Source organism: Aegilops tauschii, chromosome 2 (genome assembly GCF_002575655.3).
Source record: "Aegilops tauschii subsp. strangulata cultivar AL8/78 chromosome 2, Aet v6.0, whole genome shotgun sequence".
Lineage (NCBI taxonomy): Eukaryota > Viridiplantae > Streptophyta > Magnoliopsida > Poales > Poaceae > Aegilops > Aegilops tauschii.
This window is the reverse complement of record NC_053036.3, coordinates 138,289,227-138,295,292: the sequence shown is the minus strand read 5'-3', so window position 1 is coordinate 138,295,292 and position 6,066 is coordinate 138,289,227. Positions and strand designations below refer to the sequence as shown.

The 6,066-nt window shown below is 49.0% G+C and overlaps 2 long non-coding RNA genes across 7 annotated transcripts; one reads left to right on the top strand and one right to left on the bottom strand.

Annotated features, from left to right (window-relative positions):
* Positions 1-271: 271 nt before the first annotated feature.
* On the bottom strand, positions 272-3,055 carry LOC109736230 (uncharacterized). 5 transcript variants are annotated; one of them, XR_005767285.3, is made up of 5 exons: positions 2,484-3,055; positions 2,316-2,404; positions 1,084-1,555; positions 800-1,001; positions 272-581 (listed from the first exon to the last, which is right to left on the bottom strand). It is a non-coding gene; the product is annotated as an uncharacterized lncRNA (long non-coding RNA). The 5 variants fall into 5 exon arrangements; XR_012202093.1 differs by having other exon boundaries at positions 1,084-1,552; XR_012202095.1 differs by having other exon boundaries at positions 1,084-1,532.
* Positions 3,056-3,240: 185 nt separating this feature from the next.
* On the top strand, positions 3,241-5,731 carry LOC120973162 (uncharacterized). Of its 2 annotated transcripts, none has more exons than XR_005767281.3 (2): positions 3,241-4,234; positions 4,394-5,731. It is a non-coding gene; the product is annotated as an uncharacterized lncRNA (long non-coding RNA). The 2 variants fall into 2 exon arrangements; XR_005767280.3 differs by having other exon boundaries at positions 4,349-5,731.
* Positions 5,732-6,066: the final 335 nt, after the last annotated feature.

Below are 6,066 nucleotides of genomic sequence, written 5' to 3'. Positions count from 1 at the left end.
AGGAAGGGCTGCTCTTTTTAAATGAAACTGATGCGATTTTTCATTTTGCAATCAGGTGGTGTCACTGATAAGGACACCGCTGCCTATAGATCCTCTCGGAGGACGGAAATTGAAGAAGAGACATCAGCTGTAGAAGTTTACCTATCTGATTCATTACTACAAGACAACAAGTTGATGTCCATCAGCACAAGAGCAGCAGGTTGGCGATACAACAGTGAACGACATGGGCCTGCATCATTGGACGACCAATGGTGGCAAAGATGAACGGCCTGGGATTTGCACATCTCGTAGAAAGGTGTAGAAAAGGTTAGAAAAATACACAAAAACCAGTTTAATACATGTTTTTTGGCTGCACAAACTTCGTGCATTAAAAAAAATAACTCGGTTCAAGTAAAATATGCTACTGTACATACATACACATGTCCGTTACACTTTGGTAAAATGATTAGATGCAACCACCAATGGACAATTTGAAACCCTATGTTTTCTCTTCACCACACATCCTCTCCCCATCTTCTCGAGTGCTACGGTGTCCGCTCAACTTGGCACCATAGATGAACAAAGTATAAAATTTGTCTCTGCTGCAGTTAGATGAACAAACGATTAGAGTTGGTTCCAAATGACCATGTTCTGATTGGTATGGTTCACTCTGGTTTGGTTTTGACCCTTGGTATTTTTCTCTACTATTGTAATCACAGGAACAGGAGCGCAGAGACAAACTTGTATTATTATGGTTCCAAAACAAGGGGGAACCCATCCAGCATTACTACAAGGCAATAGTAGAACAAGGATTACTTACCAACAATCGCGACAACACAGCAGGGAAGTTGAAGAACCGTTGCTAGCTCCGAACCGAGGAGGAGTCGAGGATATCACCACACAGGACTAGATAGAGGAGTGCAAGTGAAGCAACCTTTCTCTTCAAAAAATTAACAATCCAAACTTCAGAAAATCAACAAACAGAACTTCAAAAAGCAAAACAAATTGAACTTCACCGGGCCCTGCAAAATATACACGGTTATAGTCCACTTTAAAAACTTCAGAAAATCAACAAACTGAACTTCTAGAGGGCCAGATGCTGACCTTTCTATTCGCAACGCTGTTGCTGACCCGTAATTGAAGATAGAGGATGACGGCCAGCACCTGGATGGATTCTAGCGGCCAGTGTAGGCCATCGATGGAGGAGGGGCGAGCTAATCTCTCTCAGAAAAAACAAGGACAACAACATCAGCTAATCTCTCTCAACACACTCAAGCTGAACTACAGCAGCACCATCGAGAGCAAAATGGGTAGGTGAGAACTCATCTATATGCACACATGAGTATATTCTTTGATTTACTTGAATGTTCGCAGCTGTTTTACATGAACTTCTTGTGTTATGCCGGACAGAGCACTGAGCATGAGAGGGTGTCTTCGTGCTCGTCGCTGTTTCTGATGGCGGTGAACGTCTTAGCGCTACGTAGTTGAACGGCCGGAGGTGGCAGCGACGAACGACCTGAGCGTGATGGGCCCCACTGGGAGGAGGTTGTGTGCTGTCCAGGATAGAGTCGACCTTCTTCAACAAATCAATTTGAACTTCAAATAAACCAATTCATCAAAACACTTTTTGTGAACATATCAAACACTCATGAGAGCACAATTTTTCACTACATTTTTTTCACAAACATTTTGCTGCAAAAAAGGGCATTTTTTGTAAACAACAAGTACTGAATCATCATAACACAAATTGCTAAATGGAACAAATTCCAGAGGAATTTACGGCATTGTTGAACTAGATATCATGAAAAAGAAAATGTGCACCCATGTATATACACACGAAGCATCAACCTCCAAATATTCTAACTTTTACCATTGATATTTCTAAACTTTTTGGGCATGTTCCCAGGTTTTCAAATGGAATACAGGCACGTCCATGCACGAACAGCCAACATCGGCCATGGAAATGTCTCTTCTCCGGCAAACTGAAATTCACTCATGTGTACAGAATACATGATTTGAGTCCTCAAAGACCACAAGAGGATCTTAAAATAAAATTTTCAACCCTGATACACACTCATCTCATGGGAAATCTTTTCCAATATTAGATTAGTAGCATCACGTACAGAGAAAACTTGGCCATAAAGTCAATTAGTACACAAGAATATTGCTATATGTTTAACCAAATTGAGAGAGAGAGCAAAGGCGTGGGTTCTTGGTGGCATCCATGAATAAATTTTTAAGCGAGTAATGCATGGGACAACCGTTGTACTGACAAGCTCTAGATGAGAGACAGCTTGTAAGGGCAGTGGCCGCGATTAGCATTGGCCAGGCAATACCTGAACTGCAGGTGGGCGTGTTGGTGAGCGGCCGAGGCCGATTATTCTCATAGCTCGGGCAGCCATCAGTAAGGAACGTCGATGGATCTCTGCAAGAGAAGATGATCCCTATCAGCACGGACCAGCTACAGGTCGAGACCGCCCCATGCTGCAGGTCGAGACCACCACCAGCTGCAGGTCGAGGTCAGAGGGATGGGGAGGCGATGGTTGGCCGGGAGACGAGCGAGGCGGGGTGGGGAGGCTGTAGTTGGCCGGAGGGCGCGTGCGGCGGGAGGGGAAGCGGTGGTTAGCCGGAGGGCCGCTTGTCAGGGCCCGGCGGCGGCATGAGTGGAGGTAGGGGCCCAGCGGTGACGCGTTTGGAAGTCGGGCCTCGACGGCGGCGTGGTTTTGAAGATTGGGCCTGGCCGCAGCACCGGTGGTGGTAGGGGCCAGCGGCGGCGCAATTGGAGGTGGGGGCGGCCGACGACGTGATTGGAGGAGGGGGTAGTCGACGGCGCGATTGGAGGAGGGCGGCGGCCTGTGGGGTGGGCCGATGGGAAACATGGGTGTTGGGGCGGCTGGCGGCGGGAGGCGCGTCGGGGTCGGGGGCGGCGATGGGGCTGGGGTGGCCGGCGGCGAGAGGTGCGCCGGCACCAGGGGCGGCGGCGGTCGTAGAGTGGGCGGGGAAGGTGGGGATCGGGTGGGGGTGGGCTGGGGGAGTGGTTGGGGTGGGTGTTTTTCTTTTTCTTTCCACGGTTTCTGAGTTCGGGAGGACCCCTGTCGCGCACTTATAGGGCTGGCTGTGATCCAAATAACTATTCTAATTCTGGGATTAGAATAGTATTGTCCCCTCTCTTTCTATATATATAGAGGGTGGGTCTATTATGATAATACCTTTAAGAGTCTTATTCTGCTAACACCCCGAAACGAACCGGACACAACAAAGACCCCATAAAAGGAAACATCCCACCCCACCCGTGCAGCCCACTACCCATCTTCCCCAGTCCCCACCCCCCGCACCACAACCCTCCTCCCACATCCTCCCGCTGCCGGCGCGCCCCCAACCCCCTCCCGCGCCCCTAACCCCCTCTCACGGCCGGCGCACACCTACCTACCTCCCATGGCCGCCGCGTCCAACCCCTTCCAACCACTGGCGCCATGGTGGGAGCCGGCCGCCACCGAATCCTGCAAGGTCTCCACCACCGGATCCGGACGCAATGGCCATCGGTGTAGCCACAAGCCGACGGATCCGGCTGCGACCCACCACCTCCCGCGCGTGGTGGCCGGATGGGAGGGCCGACGAGCTCCATGCCATGCTGGGCTCCTCCAGTGCCACCACTTCCTTCATCCACATCGGTCATACTACCTCCCGCTCTGCCTCCCCGCACTTTGCCGGCGAGCCGCCAATCCTCCATGCGCGTTGCCGGTGCCCCGGCCTTTCTACCCGCAACGCATCCCGACCCTTCTGCTCCCGCCTGCCTCACCCCGCCACCTCCCGGCGCACCTCCTTCCCTCCCTCCACCCTCTCGCAGGCCACAGATCCGTGGCCCTCAATCCTTCCCCGGGGAGGATCCAGGTGAGGTCGAGGGGCACCGTCGCATCTCCTTCCCCTTCCCCCGGCATCGTCGACCGTCCCCTCGCCTCGATCTGCCGCGACGCCGACTACCGGCAGTAGGGTGCGCCTCCCTTCCTCTCCCCTCGAATTTTTGGGCCGCCGCCGATACAACGCGGTATCCGGCGGTCGGGCTCGGGGGTGGAGGCCGCCGCCGATCCCCTGCTGGATCTCTTTCCACCAAGACCCGGTGACCTCCCCTTCGATTTGGTCTCCCATCGACAATGCCTCCCCCACTGTTCTCCATGGATGGCTGCGCACAGTCACCATCTCCAGCGCGCGGTTTCACCAGAAGGAGCCCGGGGAGCGCCTCTCTCTCACCACCGTGGTATGTCTGACACAGGGGCTTGCAGTTCACAAAATAATTTTTGTGTATTTTTTTCATATTATTGCTGTTGATTTGAGTGAATTCAGTTTCTAATGAAGTTTGTTAATTCTTCAGTGTAGTTCGGCTGGCGCCGACATGAGGTTCACTAGCTTCTTGCAGTTTTTTTTGATAGGAAAAGGTGGTAGCTTCTGCTTGCAGTTCGCCATGGTAGATGGGTTGATGCAGCCCACTTGAAGGAGTCTTGTGGTTCACTCCATTCAACAAGGAAAAAGCAAAAAAGTAGTGTTGTGATGCAGCCCACTTGTTTCATTTTTGTTTAATTTTTGTTCCCTTTTGAGACCTAGCTGTCTGACGTGAACATTTGAATGTTGAGTGCTCTGCAATTAAACAAGTGCACGGGAAGCACCTGCTTTTTTGTTTTCCTAGTTTTTGAACATAGATGGTGACCATCTGATGCATTTTTTTATTGTGATAACAGGCATCTGATTTTTTTCCAAGCATGGATTTCTGACTACCTGACCCGAGTTTTTGAATCATGGTTAGCAGTTGATTTCTTTGGCTGCAGACATCACCTGATCGCGGATGGAAAAGATGAACCGGAGTGGAGCTCAAGGTGCAGACAGTAGGCTCTTGGTTAGTGTGCTCGGTTTACAGTTTCCCATGTTTTAATGCATCCAAGGATCTTTATCATTGGCCGAATGCTGAGATTTCAGGCTTCCTGAAATGATCAAAGGAGCACGATAATATATAAACAGCCAGTTAGAACTTGCATCTGAAGAGTAGTCTGGAAACTGTATTCGCCATGGTAGATGGGTTGATGCAGCCCACTTGAAGGAGTCTTGTGGTTCACTACATTCAACAAGGAAAAAGCAAAAGAGTGTAGTCTTGTGATGCAGCCCACTTGTTTCATTTTTGTGTGTATTTTGAAGATGGGGTGCAGGAAGACAGTGATTTTTGTGTGTATTTTGCTCAGGGTTGACATTTTTTCCGCTTTACAGATTTTGGCTGCCATCCCATGGGTGCACAGGTGCAGTGCTGTGGGGACTGGACATGCAGTGTGCTGGCACCGACTTGCATTTCACAAACAAAACTGTGGATTTATTTTTTAAGTCCCTCGTCACTGTAATTTGTGTGTGTTTGTATTGTAGATTAAAAAGAGGAACATTGTAGTTCGTTTGCCCTGTCTCGTAGTCCAGAGAAGTATAGATTGCAACTCTATTGAAAACGTGCATTGAAGACAACAACACATTTTTTAAGTGCAGCTCACTTGTTTCATTGTCGCAGTGATCTTCTCTCTCCCAATGGTTCACTATGTTGCCACGTGCAAAAACAAATTGGGAGAAAGTAAATTGGAAAAGATTGATTTTTTATGCAGCTCACTTTGTTGTTGTGTGGAGTAGAAACAAAATTGGAAAAGGAAAAAATCAATGCAGTACACTCACCTCGTCCCTGCAGTGCATACTCATAAAAAAAGTTACGGCGACGATAAAAGAAAAAGAATGTTGTTCACTTTTCATAGTATTGCAGTTCACCAACGCTCGACATGAAGTGCATTCCACCTCGTTTAGGAAAATTTACGTCTCACAAAAAAGAAATCATGCATCGCACTTGTCTGTTCGATGAAGTGCGGTTTTTAGTCTAAAGAAGTGCACTCCACCTCATTTGGGAAAATTTACGTCCCACAAAAAAGAAATCATGCACTGCACCTGTGTGTCCAATGAAGTGTGGTTTTTAGTCTAAATAAGTGCGGTTTTCTGTCTGATGCAGTACGGCCCGTTTATGGTAGTCTCGAGGTTCGCTTTTCATAGTATTGTGGTTCACCAACACTCGAC